A 19,145-nucleotide genomic window follows, 5' to 3' on the forward strand; every position below is an offset into this window, starting at 1 on the left:
TCCTCCTGCTCTTGTTAACCCCTTCAAGACCCAGCCTATTTTGACCTTAAAGACCTTGCCGTTTTTTGCAATTCTGACCAGTGTCCCTTTATGAGGTAATAACTCAGGAACGCTTCAACGGATCCTAGCGGTTCTGAGATTGTTTTTTCGTGACATATTGGGCTTCATGTTAGTGGTAAATTTAGGTCAATAAATTCTGCATTTATTTGTGATAAACACGGAAATTTGGCGAAAATTTTGAAAATTTCGCAATTTTCACATTTTGAATTTTTATTCTGTTAAACCAGAGAGATATGTGACACAAAATAGTTAATAAATAACATTTCCCACATGTTTACTTTACATCAGCACAATTTTGGAAACAAAATTTTTTTTTGTTAGGAAGTTATAAGGGTTAAAATTTGACCAGCGATTTGTCATTTTTACAACGAAATTTACAAAACCATTTTTTTTAGGGACCACCTCACATTTGAAGTCAGTTTGAGGGGTCTATATGGCTGAAAATACCCAAAAGTGACACCATTCTAAAAACTGCACCCCTCAAGGTACTCAAAACCACATTCAAGAAGTTTATTAACCCTTCAGGTGCTTCACAGCAGCAGAAGCAACATGGAAGGAAAAAATGAACATTTAACTTTTTAGTCACAAAAATTATCTTTTAGCAACAATTTTTTTATTTTCCCAATGGTAAAAGGAGAAACTGAACCACGAAAGTTGTTGTCCAATTTGTCCTGAGTACGCTGATACCTCATATGTGGGGGTAAACCACTGTTTGGGCGCACGGCAGGGCTTGGAAGGGAAGGAGCGCCATTTGACTTTTTGAATCAAAAATTGGCTCCACTCTTTAGCGGACACCATGTCACGTTTGGAGAGCCCCCGTGTGCCTAAAAATTGGAGCTCCCCCACAAGTGACCCCATTTTGGAAACTAGACGCCCCAAGGAACTTATCTAGATGCATAGTGAGCACTTTGAACCCCCAGGTGCTTCACAAATTGATCCGTAAAAATGAAAAAGTACTTTTTTTTCACAAAAAAATTCTTTTAGCCTCAATTTTTTCATTTTCACATGGGCAACAGGATAAAATGGATCCTAAAATGTGTTGGGCAATTTCTCCTGAGTACACCAATACCTTACATGTGGGGGTAAACCACTGTTTGGGCACATGGTAAGGCTCGGAAGGGAAGGAGCGCCATTTGACTTTTTGAATGAAAAATTATTTCCATCGTTAGCGGACACCATGTCGCGTTTGGATAGCTCCTGTGTGCCTAAACATTGGCGCTCCCCCACAAGTGACCCCATTTTGGAAACTAGACCCCCCAGGGAACTTATTTAGATGCCTAGTGAGCACTTTAAACCCTCAGGTGCTTCACAAATTGATCTGTAAAAATGAAAAAGTACTTTTTTTTCACAAAAAAATTATTTTCGCCTCAATTTTTTCATTTTCACATGGGCAGTAGGATAAAATGGATCATAAAATTTGTTGGGCAATTTCTCCCGAGTACGCCGATACCTCATATGTGGGGGTAAACCACTGTTTGGGCACACGGCAGGGCTCGGAAGGGAAGGCGCGCCATTTGACTTTTTGAATGCAAAATTAGCTCCAATTGTTAGCGGACACCATGTCGCGTTTGGAGAGCCCCCTGTGTGCCTAAACATTGGAGCTCCCCCACAAGTGACCCCATTTTGGAAACTAGACCCCCCAAGGAACTTATCTAGATGCATATTGAGCACTTTAAACCCCCAGGTGCTTCACAGAAGTTTATAACGCAGAGCCATGAAAATAAAAAATAATTTTTCTTTCCTCAAAAATGATTTTTTAGCCTGGAATTTCCTATTTTGCCAAGGATAATGGGAGAAATTGGACCCCAAATATTGTTGTCCAGTTTGTCCTGAGTACGCTGATACCCCATATGTGGGGGTAAACCACTGTTTGGGCGCACGGCAGGGCTCGGAAGGGATGGCACGCCATTTGGCTTTTTAAATGGAAAATTAGCTCCAATCATTAGCGGACACCATGTCACGTTTGGAGAGCCCCTGTGTGCTTAAACATTGGAGATCCCCCAGAAATGACACCATTTTGGAAACTAGACCCCCAAAGGAACTAATCTAGATGTGTGGTGAGGACTTTGAACCCCCAAGTGCTTCACAGAAGTTTATAACGCAGAGCCATGAAAATAAAAAAAAAAATTATTTTCTCAAAAATGATCTTTTAGCCTGCAATTTTTTATTTTCCCAAGGGTAACAGGAGAAATTTGACCCCAAAAGTTGTTGTCCAGTTTCTCCTGAGTACGCTGATACCCCATATGTGGGGGTAAATCACTGTTTGGGCACATGCCGGGGCTCGGAAGTGAAGTAGTGACGTTTTGAAATGCAGACTTTGATGGAATGCTCTGTGGGCGTCACGTTGCGTTTGCAGAGCCCCTGATGTGGCTTAACAGTAGAAACCCCCCACAAGTGACCCCATTTTGGAAACTAGACCCCCAAAGGAACTAATCTAGATGTGTGGTGAGCACTTTGAACCCCCAAGTGCTTCATAGAAGTTTATAATGCAGAGCCGTGAAAATAATAAATACGTTTTCTTTCCTCAAAAATAATTATTTAGCCCAGAATTTTTTAATTTTCCCAAGGGTAACAGGAGAAATTTGACCCCAATATTTGTTGTCCAGTTTCTCCTGAGTACGGTGATACCCCATATGTGGGGGTAAACTACTGTTTGGGCACATGCCGGGGCTTGGAATTGAAGTAGTGACGTTTTGAAATGCAGACTTTGATGGAATGCTCTGCGGGCGTCACGTTGCGTTTGCAGAGCCCCTGATGTGCCTAAACAGTAGAAACCCCCCACAAGTGACCCCATTTTGGAAACTAGACCCTGAAAGGAACTTATCTAGATGTGTGGTGAGCACTTTGAACCCCCAAGTGCTTCATAGAAGTTTATAATGCAGAGCCGTGAAAATAATAAATACGTTTTCTTTCCTCAAAAATAATTATTTAGCCCAGAATTTTTTATTTTCCCAAGGGTTACAGGAGAAATTGGACCCCAAAAGTTGTTGTGCAGTTTCTCCTGAGTACGCTGATACCCCATATGTGGGGGTAAACCACTGTTTGGGCACACGTCGGGGCTCAGAAGGGAAGTAGTGACTTTTGAAATGCAGACTTTGATGGAATGGTCTGCGGGTGTCACGTTGCGTTTGCAGAGCCCCTGGTGTGCCTAAACAGTAGAGACCCCCCACAAGTGACCCCATTTTAGAAACTAGACCCCCCAAGGAACTTATCTAGATATGTGGTGAGCACTTTGAACCCCCAAGTGCTTCACAGACGTTTACAACGCAGAGCCGTGAAAATAAAAAATCATTTTTCTTTCCTCAAAAATTATGTTTTAGCAAGCATTTTTTTAGATTCACAAGGGTAACAGGAGAAATTGGACCCCAGTAATTGTTGCGCAGTTTGTCCTGAGTATGCTGGTACCCCATATGTGGGGGTAAACCACTGTTTGGGCACACGTCAGGGCTCGGAAGTGAGGGAGCACCATTTGACTTTTTGAATACGAGATTGGCTGGAATCAATGGTGGCGCCATGTTGCGTTTGGAGACCCCTGATGTGCCTAAACAGTGGTAACCCCTCAATTCTAACTCCAACACTAACCCCAACACACCCCTAACCCTAATCCCAACTGTAGCCATAATCCTAATCACAACCCTAACCCCAACACACCCCTAACCACAACACTAACCCCAACACACCCCTAACCCTAATCACAACCCTAATTCCAACCCTAACCCTAAGGCTATGTGCCCACGTTGCGGATTCGTGTGAGATATTTCCGCACCATTTTTGAAAAATCTGCGGGTAAAAGGCACTGCGTTTTACCTGCGGATTTTCCGCGGATTTCCAGTGTTTTTTGTGCGGATTTCACCTGCGGATTCCTATTGAGGAACAGGTGTAAAACGCTGCGGAATCCGCACAAAGAATTGACATGCTGCGGAAAATACAACGCAGCGTTCCCGCGCGGTATTTTCCGCACCATGGGCACAGCGGATTTGATTTTTCATATGTTTACATGGTACTGTAAACCTGATGGAACACTGCTGCGAATCCGCAGCCAAATCCGCACCGTGTGCACATAGCCTAATTCTAAAGGTATGTGCACACGCTGCGGATCCGCAGCAGTTTCCCATGAGTGTACAGTTCAATGTAAACCTATGGGAAACAAAAATCGCTGTACACATGCTGCGGAAAAACTGCACGGAAACGCAGCGGTTTACATTCCGCAGCATGTCACTTCTTTGTGCGGATTCCGCAGCGGTTTTACAACTGCTCCAATAGAAAATCGCAATTGTAAAACCGCAGTGAAATGCGCAGAAAAAAAGCGGTAAATCCGCCATAAATCCGCAGCGGTTTAGCACTGCGGATTTATCAAATCCGCAGCGGAAAAATCCGCAGAGGACCAGAATACGTGTGCACATTCCTAACCCTAACCCTAGCCCTAACCCTAGCCCTAACCCTACCCCTAACCTTAACCCTACCCCTAACCCTAACCCTAACCCTACCCCTAACCCTACCCCTAACCCTACCCCTACCCCTAGCCCTAACCTTAACCCTAACCCTACCCCTAACCCTACCCCTAACCCTAACCCTATTCTAACATTAGTGGAAAAAAAAAAATTTCTTTATTTTTTTATTGTCCCTACCTATGGGGGTGACAAAGGGGGGGGGGTCATTTATTATTTTTTTTATTTTGATCACTGAGATAGATTATATCTCAGTGATCAAAATGCACTTTGGAACGAATCTGCCGGCCGGCAGATTCGGCGGGCGCACTGCGCATGCGTCCGCCATTTTGGAAGATGGCGGCGCCCGGGAGAAGACGGACGGGACCACGGCTGGATCGGTAAGTATGATAGGGTGGGGGGGGACCACGGGGGGGGGGATCGGAGCACGGGGGGGGGAATCGGAGCGCGGGAGGGGTGGAACGGAGCGCGGGGGGCGTGGAACGGAGCACGGGGGGGCTGGAATGGAGCACGGGGGGTGGAACGGAGCACGGGGGGGGTGGATCGGAGTGCAGGGGGGGTGATTGGAGCACGGGGGGGTGATTGGAGCACGGGGGGAGCGGACACGAGCACGGGGGGGAGCAGAGCACTGGACGGAGGGGAGCCGGAGCAGTGGACCGGCCAGATCGGGGAGGTGGGGGGGCGATCGGAGGGGTGGGGTGGGGGCACACTAGTATTTCCAGCCATGGCCGATGATATTTCAGCATCGGCCATGGCTGGATTGTAATATTTCACCCGTTATAATGGGTGAAATATTACAAATCGCTCTGATTGGCAGTTTCACTTTCAACAGCCAATCAGAGCGATCGTAGCCACGAGGGGGTGAAGCCACCCCCCCTGGGCTAAACTACCACTCCCCCTGTCCCTGCAGATCGGGTGAAATGGGAGTTAACCCTTTCACCCGATCTGCAGGGACGCGATCTTTCCATGACGCCGCATAGGCGTCATGGGTCGGAATGGCACCGACTTTCATGACGCCTACGTGGCGTCATGGGTCGGGAAGGGGTTAATACAGCTTTCCTCACAGACTGCAAGCTTTTCCTGTCCATAAAATGACTACTGTTGAAAGAGCATGTGACCAGATCTGAGCATCACCTTGTCCAATTGAAAAACACTTGAGGTGGTAAAGAATAATTGGAGGCAGCTGATGGACAGATGGTCAAACGCTCCGCCACCAACAGCTGTTGTATGGACAGAAGTCTTGGGTCAGTCTGTGAGAAAAGCTGTAGTGACGAGTACAGGCAGAGAACCTACATCTTTATATATTGCTTATATATTAGTAATTATGTCCACATTTGGACAATGTATTCATTTGTTAAATATAGCGGTCATTTTCTTTAATATATGTAACACTACAGAGAGTTTAATATATATGTATATATATATATATATATATATATATATATATATATTATTAGAACACTACTGGATTTCCCAGGATAGATTTCCAGCATAGACTATGTTTACCGGCCATCGTCTTTGATAGGACCACTTTCACAATTTTGGGTAGTCATCTTAAAGTACCTTCACACTGAACAACTTAACAACGATATCGATAGCGATCCGTGACGTTGCAGCGTCCTGGATAGCGATATCGTTGTGTTTGACACACAGCAGCGATCTGGATCCTGCTTTGACATCGTTGGTTGGAGCAGAAAAGCCAGAACTTTATTACGTCGCTGGATCTCCCGCAGACATCGCTGAAAAGTGGGGTACCGCAGGGGTCAGTATTGGGACCTGTTCTCTTCAACATATTCATTAATGATCTGGTAGAAGGTTTACACAGTAAAATATCGATATTTGCAGATGATACAAAACTATGTAAAGCAGTTAATACAAGAGAAGATAGTATTCTGCTACAGATGGATCTGGATAAGTTGGAAACTTGGGCTGAAAGGTGGCAGATGAGGTTTAACAATGATAAATGTAAGGTTATACACATGGGAAGAAGGAATCAATGTCACCATTACACACTGAATGGGAAACCACTGGGTAAATCTGACAGGGAGAAGGACTTGGGAATCCTAGTTAATGATAAACTTACCTGGAGCAGCCAGTGCCAGGCAGCAGCTGCTAAGGCAAACAGGATCATGGGGTGCATTAAAAGAGGTCTGGATACACATGATGAGAGCATTATACTGCCTCTGTACAAATCCCTAGATAGACCGCACATGGAGTACTGTGTCCAGTTTTGGGCACCGGTGCTCAGGAAGGATATAATGGAACTAGAGAGAGTACAAAGGAGGGCAACAAAATTAATAAAGGGGATGGGAGAACTACAATACCCAGATAGATTAGCGAAATTAGGATTATTTAGTCTAGAAAAAAGACGACTGAGGGGCGATCTAATAACCATGTATAAGTATATAAGGGGACAATACAAATATCTCGCTGAGGATCTGTTTATACCAAGGAAGGTGACGGGCACAAGGGGGCATTCTTTGCATCTGGAGGAGAGAAGGTTTTTCCACCAACATAGAAGAGGATTCTTTACTGTTAGGGCAGTGAGAATCTGGAATTGCTTGCCTGAGGAGGTGGTGATGGCGAACTCAGTCGAGGGGTTCAAGAGAGGCCTGGATGTCTTCCTGGAGCAGAACAATATTGTATCATACAATTAGGTTCTGTAGAAGGACATAGATCTGGGGATTTATTATGATGGAATATAGGCTGAACTGGATGGACAAATGTCTTTTTTCGGCCTTACTAACTATGTTACTATGTATGAATCGGCGTGTGTGATGCCGATTCAGCGATGTCTTCACTGGTAACCAGGGTAAACATCGGGTTACTAAGCGCAGGGCCACGCTTAGTAACCCGATGTTTACCCTGGTTACCAGTGTAAATGTAAAAAAAACAAACACTACATACTTACATTCTGGTGTCTGTCGCGTCCCCCGGCGTTCTGCTTCCCTGCACTGTGTCAGCGCCGGATGGCCGTAAAGCAGAGCACAGCGGTGACGTCACCGCTCTGCTTTACGGCCAGCGCTTACAGTGCAGGGAAGCAGAACGTCGGGGGACGCGACAGACACTGGAATGTAAGTATGTAGTGTTTTTTTTTTTTTACATTTACACTGGTAACCAGGGTAAACAGCAGGTTACTAAGCGCTGTTTACCCTGGTTACCCGGGGACTTTGGCATCGTTGGTCGCTGGAGAGCTGTCCGTGTGACAGCTGTCCAGCGACCACACAGCGACGTTGCAGCGATCGGCATCGTTGTCTAGATCGCTGCAGCGTCGCTAAATGTGACGGTACCTTTAGTCCAACTGCACATAAAGGTAATCTCTTATTGTATTTTCCTTCCAGCATTTCACTAAAATGCCAGATAGAAATTGATGGAGGAACTAATTTAATTGTTTTCAATGGGATTGTTCCCACCTGTCTGGCGCATCAGTTGTTGAGGATCCAGAGTCTGAATCACAATTTTTCATCATCTCACCCCCGGCCATGCCCAACGCCAGATGAATAACCCTGCTGAGAACAAATACCTTTATGAATCAGTTTTGGCATCAGTTGTGATCAGAGCCTGTTGCAGCTGATATTTGGGCCCCACAGATGTTTCACAATATTTGATATATTCACGTATGGGGTTATATTAAAATGGTAAAAGAATCTAAGAAATTACTGTACATTTCTAAGTGTTCTTAATTGGTTATTCTGTTAATGTAAATCCACTTTTCTTATTCCCCTTTTCATGAATAACCTCCTGTCATGTCTGCCACTTTCTACATGCCAGGCATATTGTCTGCTGTGTGCTAGGTTTTAATGTGCATATTAATATCCATTAACATAATGCTTCACAATTAGTAGTGCCTGCTCCTGGTTAATGACTTGGGTTGACTCAGTTGTTTTTTCTCTTGGCCTTTGTTAAACATTATTCTGAATCCTGTCACGCTTCATTATTCCTCTGAGAGTGTCAGTGAAATACATAATGCTGCACTGAACGACACAAGCTTAGTTATTGCTGAGGTGAAGGCAAGAAAATAAATGAATCCATTTCTGCATTTTGCCAGGAATCATTCCAAACATGGTTATGTAATTTTCAGTGCCACCTGGATGTGGATCAGTGCACCTTCCCACCATCTTGATTTACATCTATCTCCACCCATTCTTCTTTGATTGACAGCTTTGGCATCACCGGAGGCAAAAGAAGATAGGTGGTAAAGGGGCACTGAACTGCTGGCCACGTTAAGGGGGCACCAAGCACCTCATTAGCATATTTGAATGAAGACTGATTTCATGCAATTGCAATAAAGGATCTGGATACTAACATTATGATTTTTATTAGGACTATGTCCCCCTTTAGGTGGCTGTGCTTGATTTAAACAATAATTTTTGTGCGGACAGACTCCCTGTAAGTGGGTTAAGCAGATTTGCATTATAAAATGTGTTTTTATACAGTGAGTGCAAAGCTTAGACTGGATTCATACAGCAGTATTTACAGTCAGTATGCACAAGACCCAATAATAACCAGTGTCCCTGCGATTTCCAAACATTGTTTGGCCCAGTTTATGGAGTGTTAGCAGGTCACTTGGAGGCAACAATGCAGAAAATGAGGAGACAGTGGTACTTAACCAACACTATTTATTTGACTAGCACTGGAAGAAAATCATTCTATCAGTATATATATATACAGTATATATACACTGTAATTTGAGGACTATAAGACGCACCCCAAATTTTGAGGAGGAAAATAGGAAAAAAAATTTTTAAAATATGGTGGTGAGTTTTATACTCCACTTTTACTGTACCTTACTGAGGAGGGGGTGGCTGTAGTGGAGCTGGGTCCCAGGAGGCAGGGTCACTGCTGCAGGAAGCTGGCGGTGGAATGCAGAGAATATTCATTTCTCTTTAGCAGCGGGCACAGGAGTTAACCGCAGCAGCCAGCTCCAGCCTCCTGTGACCCGCTGCTCCGCGGCTGCGGCACTCCCCCACCTCCCCAAAACAGCAAGATTAGGGACATAAGGACTATAAGAGGCACCCCCATTTTCCTCCACATTTTTGGAGGAAAAAAGTGCGTCTTATAGTCTGAAAAATACAGTAAATATTCTCATTTTGAATGCGTTTTTTTTTTTTTTAAATAATGAACATCACAAATCAGCAAATAACATGGACATATTTGGTGTCCTGTAATCATAACAACCCGTACATCACAGTGACTAAATTATTTCCAGGGATCGGTAAATGGAGTAAAAAAATTGTGTGATTGATATTTTTTCTCTCTTAAGCCCATAAAAAATGTAATAGAAATGTAACTCTGAGGCTGTGTTCACATGTAGCGTAAATGGTGCATCCTTTCTACTGCGTTTTTTCTGCAGCTGTCCGTACCACACAATGCAATAACAATCTTCTCTGATTATTGCATGTTTATTTCATTTTATGTATGCGTATATGATACAGTTTTAATGCAGACATGAATCTGCGTTTTTATCGTTTTGTTAATGCTACAGAAAAGCTTTGATTTTGTGCTCAAAAATGCAACAGCATGTTTTTTCTTCATGCTTTCTTTCATTAAAAGCCTATAGAGAAAAAAATTCACCAAGACTACAGAATTCAGCAGTATCTTTACACGCATAGAGGGCAGAGATTTCATGAAAACTGTTCCCCCTGTGTATCTAAACATACTGCTGGACTGTGGGGTTTTGGTGCCTTTATTCTCTCTTTTCTTTTATGTGAAATCTTTAAAGGGACACTGTCACCTGGATTTGGAGGGAATAATCTTCAGCCATGGAGGCGGGGTTTTGGGGTTTTTGATTCACCCTTTCCTTACCCGCTGGCTGCATGCTGGCTGCAATATTGGATTGAAGTTCATTCTCTGTCCTCCATAGTACACCCCTGCGCAAGGCAAGATTGCCTTGTGCAGGCATGTACTACGGAGGACAGAGAATGAACTTCAATCCAATATTGCAGCCAGCATGCAGCCAGCGGGTAAGGAAAGGGTGAATCAAAAACCCAAAAACCCCGCCTCCATGGCTGAAGATTGTTCCCTCCAAATCCAGGTGACTGTGTCCCTTTAAAACATGCATATAAAAAAGAGCAGTAAGGCTATGTGACGTCATGAAAGTTCTCACACAGCATTGCCATAAGTGAGAACACCGCAGCTGATCAGTTGATGAACTCCAGTGAACTCTCTCAAGGCAGCTCAGTGATACACTGTGGGAGCGAATACCTCCTGTCAGTGTATTGCTGGCTACCTTTGAGAGCAGTCATGTTAATGACTGCTCTAAGAGTCATTGTGAAATCTCCGTGGGACACTCGAGATTATGTGGAATATGGCGGACAGATGAATATATGTTGGTTTATTATTTTACATTTTTTCTAGGAGACAAGGGCATCGGGGATTTGGTGTTAGGTGAGTACATTTTTTTTAGTTTTATTTGAATATGTATGTAATTATTTTACTTCTTTTTTTTTTTTAACTGTGAGCACAGGCGCCAGCTGATGAGACTACGTCTCCTATCAGCGGCACCTGCTTTCACTGTTATCAGTGACAGAAAGACGTAGCCCAAATGGGAGCAGTAGTCTCATCAACCCACACCTGCTGACTTGCGGTAAGCTATTTACCACAGGTAACTGCTACGGGTCACAGTCATAGCGGTGGGGTCACGCTGATATCTGACAGCATGACCCTGCAGCGCTGTGACCGACAGTCTTACCAGCGGTAGTGTTACTGCAGGTAACTGTCACAGCTGCAGGGTCACGCTGATATCTGACAGCGTTACCCTGCAGCGCTATGACCGACAGCATGGGAAACACCATAGGAAGCCCATAAAACCGCAAGCAAAAACTCAACAAATCCACAAACATTTTTATACCTGTGTTTTTGCTGCAGATTTGACTGACTCAAGTGAAGTCAATGGGTGGAAAACGCTGCAGAAATGCAGAAAGAATTGACATGCTGCAGAAAAAACGCACTGCAAATACTCAAAGGAAATTTACTGATCAAGGATTGTCATTTAATTAGCTTGCGTAAGGATTCCATAACTTTTTTGGCCCATTTCCCAGTGGAAAAAAAGCCACGAAAATGCTTAAAAAATGCTCTGTGTGCACACAGCCTAACATTTCTAAGTGCAGAATCATAGCTTTCCTGTATTATAAAAAAAAACACATTCAAATTGCGGGTTCTTATCTGCACCAAAAATGCATCAAATAAGGGGAAAAGGACAAAAAAAATGCAGCATGTGGCAGTCACTGGCACAGTGTATGAGGGTAGATATGTCACTGCGCTTAATGGCATAAGTGATGTGAAACCATTATATTTTCCTCCAGGATACTATGTGTTGGGAGGGTTAAATTAAAGTTGCAGACATGGGCTAGTTTTATGTGGACACCTATAGAGTGGGTGGGAAGGTGTCCACCATATCTCCACCTGCAGAGCCGACACCGACAGGTGTACTGACAGGACCTGGGATGATGTCACAGTCATGTGATCATCACATGGTCTGGCTTAAATAGCTTAACTTGAGAGACAGTGTGTTGTGTGTCCGAGCAGGCAAATCCCTCAGACAAGTGGACTTTGTCATATTATATCTTTTTGTTTTACCCTTATACCAGAAACACTCTTTACTTTGCTGAACCCTGCTATGGTCTATTAAAAACCTTACCATGTGTGACTGTTGACCTCAATGTAGGAATAAGGGCAGACACATGTGCTATATGTGTACCAACTTAACCCTGCTGTGGAACCATGAAAAAAATCACTGCTTTGGTACCATGGGGTCTCTATGACCCCAGGTTCAAAATCATCATATTTCATTAAAATGAACATGCTGGCTGTTCCGAATAATCAAGTTTTATTCTGTCATCATTTCAGAACACAGTTATGAAATCAAACATAACTTGGAAGTGATTTATTTGTCATCATCAAACACAAACTGAAATTTATACCAAAATGCTTTACTAATAACTAAAAGTATTCAAATTCAATAAAAAAAAAAAGCAAAATAACTGCAACTGTGTGGATTTTAGTAAAAACATAATGAGAACGAATGATCTGGCAATAAATTTAGCCCTTGCATTCACTGCACGTCATAGTGCCATGTTCTTCACAAATGAACGGCTTGCAGTCATTGCAAACAAATCTCGTCTTTTTGTCCTTCGATCGAGGACAAACATAGCACCGTATGCGCTGTCCTGTAACACTGCTGGTGTCACTTGGAAGTGACTAGCCATTGTTTATTTACAATTATCTTACAAAACCTGTGAATAAACAGAAAATATATTTTTTTTAAATGTCAGACAATAAAGGTGCTATGGGGTCAGGAGAGTCCCAAATGCAGAAAATTGAAAATAACTTTGAAACAAAATTGAAAAACAAATTCAAGATATCATCAACATAAGCAGAAATATGTTGCTTGAAAATATATGGAAGGTCACTGTCTGAGATTGACCAGTTTTGAAAATATTTAAATTTATTCAGCGCTGGGGTCTAGGGTTGAGCGAAACGGGTCGGCCATTTTCAGAAGTTGCCAACTTTTGGCAAAGTCGGGTTTCATGAAACCCGACCCGACCCCTGTGTGGGGTCGGCCATGAAGTCGGCGATCTTCTGAATCTGGAATCGGAATTCCGATACCGATTCCCGATATGTTTCAGATATGGGGAATTGGTATCAGAATTCAGATTTAAGTGTAAAATAAAGAATAAAAATAAAAAATATTGCTATACTCACCCTCGGACGCGCCCTGGTTGTAACCGGGAGCCTTCCTTCCTAAGAATCAGCGCTTGAAGGACCTTTCGATGACGTCATGGCTTCTGATTGGTCGCGTGATGCCCATGTGACCGCTCATGCGACCAATCAGAAGCCGTGACGTCATCGAAAGGTCCTTCAAGCGCTGATTCTTAGGAAGGAAGGCTGCGGGTTACAACCAGGGCGCGTCCGAGGGTGAGTATATTCCTAATAGGTATATACTCACCCTCGGACGCGCCCTGGTTGTAACCCGCAGCCTTCCTTCCTAAGAATCAGCGCTTGAAGGACCTTTCGATGACGTCACGGCTTCTGATTGGTCGCGTGACGCCCATGTGACCGCTCACGCGACCAATCAGAAGCCGTGACGTCATCGAAAGGTCCTACAAGCGCTGATTCTTAGGAAGGAAGGCTGCCGGTTACAACCAGGGTGCGTCCGAGGGTAAGTATAGCAATATTTTTTATTTTTATTCTTTATTTTACACATTAATATGGATCGCAGGGCCTGAAGGAGAGTTTCCTCTCCTTCAGACCCTGGGAACCATTAGAAACTCAATGCACTGCATTGGGTTTCGTGTTTCGGCCGACCCCGACCCCGACTTTTCTATAGGATCGGCCGATTTTACTCGACCCGACTTTTGAAAAAGTCGGGTTTCGTGAAATCCGACCCGATCCTATAAAAACAAAAGTCGCTCAACCCTACTGGGGTCTATCCACAGCAGGGTTAATCCCATGGATCGGTCCACTCATCCCTAGTCCCAACAGTCCTGGATATAGCAGGCTGTCCCGAATTTGGGTCTACGCCCTGCAGTCTCAGGCGTCTGCTGAATTTCTCTCACTGCCAGCGCTCCTCTGAAATCTCCTCCTGCCTGGGGAGAAATAAATGGTAAATGGGCATGGATTTGTCCCTCTTTTTGATCTTCAAAAGTTGGAAGGTATGACTGACCCAAGTTTTAGTACGATGCTATGAAACCGGCGTTAATGGTGCGTGTCCACATTGATTTTGATGGTACCTAAAAGTTTGTTAAGTGAGTCCAAATATGCAAAATGTCTAGATAAACTAGGAAGGATTTTTCGAGTACTGTGATATTGATGATCTATTCCACAGGTCTTCAGTATCTAATCAGTGGGGGGCCAATGCAGACACCCAGCACCCCCACCATTCAGCTGTTTGCAACTGCAGGGGTGGTCAGATGTAAAGCTCTGTTAACTGTGTAGTGACCACAGGGGTGAACCTAGCCACACTGCTGCCTGAGTTGAACTTCAAAACGCATATACAGTACAGCCCCCCTATATGGCTCCCATCTCATATACAGTCCCCCCCCCCATACATTACATGAGTGATAACTATTGTACATTCTACAATAGGTCATAAATCAGACAGTATAGTACTCCATACAGTATTCTGGGCACCACAGTGCTCCATACAGAATAATAAGCCCGATATATTGCTCCATACAGTATAATGAGCCCCATATATTGCTCCATACAGTATTGTGGGCACCGCACAGCGCCCCATACAGAATAACATGCCCCATATATTGCTCCATACAGTATAATGAGCCCCATATATTGCTCCATACAGTATAATGAGCCGCACATGATGCTCCATACTGTATAATGGCCACACAGTGCTTCATACTGTACACCTCGTACACACACAGCTCCGCTCCGTACACCTCGTACACGCACGGCTCCGCTCCATACAAATCATATACACACGGCTCCGCTCCGTACATCTCATACACACACGACTCCACTTCATACACCTCATACACACACGGCTCTGCTCCATACACCTCATACACACACGGCTCCGCTCCGCACATCTCATAATGAAACAAGGAACCTAAAGTATGGAGATCAATGTCTATGATAAAAACGTGTATAAATGTATATCTAATACCCAAATTAAAAAGAGTAAAAACAAGGAAAGGTACGGTATAATAAAATGCCTTTATTAAATTTAATATATAATTATATATATACACAGGGCAACAATGGGCAATCACAAAAGTGTGCCTGTAACTGGAGGACAGAATGTATGCAGAAAAATGAAGAGCAGCAAAAAATAGCAAAATATAACAAATACTGTAACGGACACAAAGAGGACTGGGTGTATGTAAAAAAAAAAAAAATTTTAAATAAAAAATAAAAATTTTTTTTTATATATATATACTCTGTTTATAGATGGCAATAAAAATATTTATATGTGTGGATGTCATAAAATAGCCGAAAAAAAGGGGGGGGGAGGGGGAAAAAACTCAGCAAGCCAAGTGAGGGCTACATAAACAATATAAAAGGTGTTCTATATAAAAATGTGTAAATTATTAAAGACACTACAAATATAAATATGTGCACAATTTGCAATAAGGTGCAATGAAAGTGCAAGACAGGGGATGACGAAGGACACTGTTGTGAATTCTGTTGTCGGGCTCCCTCCTGTGGTCATGAATGGTACTTCGGCTGGTTCTGTCCATGGACTTCCTCTGGTGGGTGTTTCTGAGTTTCCTTCCACAGGTGACGAGATTAATTCGTTAGCTGCTGCTCTATTTAACTCCACTTAGATCTTTGCTCCATGCCACCTGTCAATGTTCCAGTATTGGTTTAGTTCACTCCTGGATCGTTCTTGTGTCCTGTCTTCGCAGCAGAAGCTAAGTTCCAGCTTGTATTTCTTTGGTTTGCTATTTTTCTGTCCAGCTTGCTATTTTTATTATTGTCTTGCTTGCTGGAAGCTCTGGGACACAGAGGGAGCGCCTCCGCACCGTGAGTCGGTGCGGAGGGTCTTTTTGCGCCCTCTGCATGGTCTTTTTGTAGGTTTTTGTGCTGATCGCAAAGTAACCTTTCCTATCCTCGGTCTGTTTAGTAAGTCGGGCCTCACTTTGCTAAATCTATTTCATCTCTGTGTTTGTATTTTCATCTTACTCACAGTCATTATATGTGGGGGGCTGCCTTTTCCTTTGGGGAATTTCTCTGAGGCAAGGTAGGCTTTATTTTTCTATCTTCAGGGCTAGCTAGTTTCTTAGGCTGTGCCGAGTTGCATAGGGAGCGTTAGGCGCAATCCACGGCTATTTCTATTGTGTTTGATAGGATTAGGGATTGCAGTCAGCAGAGTTCCCACGTCCCAGAGCTCGTCCTTTATTATCAGTAACTATCAGGTCATTCCGTGTGCTCTTAACCACCAGGTCCATTATTGTCCTGACCATAAATATTTTTATTGCCATCTATAAACAGAGTATATATATATATAATATATAATTATTTTTTATTTAAAAAAATTTTTTTTACATACACCCAGTCTTCTTTGTGTCCGTTACAGTATTTGTTATATTTTGCAATTTTTTGCTGCTCTTCATTTTTTTGCATACATTCTGTCCTCCAGTTACAGGCACACTTTTGTGATTGCCCATTGTTGCCCTGTATATATATATAATTATATATTAATTTTAATAAAGGCATTTTATTATACCGTAACTTTCCTTGTTTTTACTCTTTTTAATTTGGGTATTAGATATACATTTATACACGTTTTTATCATAGACATTGATCTCCATACTTTAGGTTCCTTGTTTCATTATTATACCGAATGGTCTGCCATTCATGTACTAAGTGGTGGTCTTTTGGTACTTGTGCACTTGCACAATCTCTTTATTATTACTATTTCAGCCCAGTTGTGGTTATAATATTATTAGTTATTCCCTTGACCGCCACTTTTGTTCTCCGTACATCTTATACACACACGGCTCCGCTTCGGACACCTCGTACACATTCAGCTCCACTCCGTACACCTCATACACACACGGCTCCGCTCCATACACCTCATACACACACGGCTCCACTCCATACACCTTATACACACATTGCTTCCGCTCCATACACCTTGTACACACAAGGCTCCGCTCCATACACCTCATACACACATGGCTCAGCTCTGCACACCTCATACACACACGGCTCTGCTCTGTACACCTAGTACACATTCAGCTCTGCTCCGTACACCTCGTACACACATGGCTCTGCTACATCTACACTGTAAACCCCTCCTGACCCCAAACATAAGGCAGCATACCATGGCAACCAGCGTAGCAGAGTCCTGCAATTCATGGAGGTCCCGATCATGTGACCCCAGACTCCTCCCATCCTGTGACCTCATCACAGGTCCTGTTTGCACAGAGCAGCCAATATGTGGTGTGCTTTTCTGCGGATGCAGGGATGACCGGCTGATATTGCACACCGTGGGTTGTGACTAACCTAACGGTTAGGTTGTGGGTTGTGAGCAGGGGCGTGCGCACCGCACTAGTGGCACTCAGCAAATGTCAGGGATTATGGAGAGTCTGCACTAGGTGTTCTGACTGCAGCTCTGCTGCCCCCCATCTTTCAGTGACGACTACCGCCTGAAGCAAAGGGCTAAACTTGCCCCATGATAGCGGCGCCCCTGAGTGACCAATCTCTGGTACTTCGACTCAGCTACTATTCATTTAAATAAGAGCTGAATTGCAGCACCTGAGAAGAGCCGTTACACAGTGCACAGAGCTCTGCTGTTCTGACTCTTTGCATTATGTTCATCCAGCCGCTAGCATGGAAGCTGCAAACAGCTAATATCGAGGATACCAGTTGTCGGTGTGGATGGTGACCTATTAGAAGGCAAAGTCATTAATATTTAATTAGTGGACAACCCCTTTAATTAAATAAAATGAAATCAACATGAGACTTTCCCTTTAAGCTATTAATTCAACATTATACAACAAGTAATATTATCCAATAGTATGATGTCTATGTTCGGGTATGTACTGATTTTTTTATATGACTTACTTGAAGCTTTGCAATAATAGCCTGTAAATTACTCACTGTGCATCTTTGTCATTCAATGAGAACTATTTTGGCTTCCACATCTTCATCACCATCCACACCTCCACCTCTGACCTTTAAGTAATTGAGTAATACAAATAAAAATGCATGCCAGAGGCAAATCTCATTTGTTTCAATGGAAAAAAGATACAAAAGAAAAAAATCTAGTTTGTCCTTCGCTAACCGTAGTAAAAAATAGAGATTCACAAATGACCCAGGTAAAAGTGATGTGTTCCTGTGACACCTGTAAAACCTTTCAACACATTACAAAAATAGGTACTTTGTTAATGTACAAATGTAATACAAACAATGATAAAAAGACACATAATACAGATAAAAATAGAAATGAACAGACCATTCTACCTGAGATGCTCACCATGCATGATGTAACTGATGTGGTCCAGATATAATATGCATTCAAGGCAGACAATACACAGTGCCTCACAATGTATTTTAAAGGCATTGTCTGGATATAATATAACATTTCAAGTGGCTTGCTATATTAAAAATCAACAAATAAAGTGATACCGAACAGTAACATTTTAATTTTGCTTAAAAACACCTTTAACCCCTTAACCCTCGGGACATTTTTCATTTTGTGTTTTCTTTTTTTTGCTCCCTTTTTTTCCAGAGCCATAACTTTTTTATTTACAGTCAAAATGGCCATTTGAGGGCTTGTTTTTTGAGGGATAAGTTGTACTTTTGAATGACACTATTGGTTTTACCACGTTTTTATTGATACCATTTTGGTGTAGATACGAGTTTTTGATCGTCCATTATTGCACTTTATTGCAATGTAGCGGCCACCCAAAAAATGTAATTCTATCGTTTAGATTTTTTTCTCGTTTCACCGTTTAATGATCAGGTAAAAAAAATTTTATATTGATAGATCAGGCTATTCTGAATGTGCAGATACCAAATATGTGTATATTTGATTTTTGTATTATTGTTTTTCTTTGAATTGGACGAAAGGGGGTGATTTGAACTTTTATATTTTTTTGTATTTTTTAATATTTTTAAAAACATTTTTTTTTTACTTTTTGCATACTTCAATAGTCGCCATGGGAGACT

The 19,145-nt window shown here is 42.8% G+C and overlaps 1 protein-coding gene and 1 long non-coding RNA gene across 4 annotated transcripts in view; one reads left to right on the forward strand and one right to left on the reverse strand.

The window, feature by feature from the left end:
- Positions 1-19,145, forward strand: part of RXFP1 (relaxin family peptide receptor 1) — a 578,825-nt gene that overhangs the window by 420,278 nt on the left and 139,402 nt on the right. The gene's annotated exons all lie outside the window — the stretch shown is intronic.
- Positions 1-19,145, reverse strand: part of LOC138656849 (uncharacterized) — a 36,782-nt gene that overhangs the window by 3,742 nt on the left and 13,895 nt on the right. Inside the window, exon 3 of one of the 2 annotated variants that reach the window (XR_011316980.1) lies at positions 18,075-18,149. The exons of the other annotated variant lie outside the window; for it this stretch is intronic. This is a non-coding gene — a long non-coding RNA (uncharacterized lncRNA). The remainder of the gene's footprint in view (positions 1-18,074; positions 18,150-19,145) is intronic. 2 annotated transcript variants of the gene reach the window in all.

This window comes from Ranitomeya imitator, chromosome 1, assembly GCF_032444005.1.
Source record: "Ranitomeya imitator isolate aRanImi1 chromosome 1, aRanImi1.pri, whole genome shotgun sequence".
Lineage (NCBI taxonomy): Eukaryota > Metazoa > Chordata > Amphibia > Anura > Dendrobatidae > Ranitomeya > Ranitomeya imitator.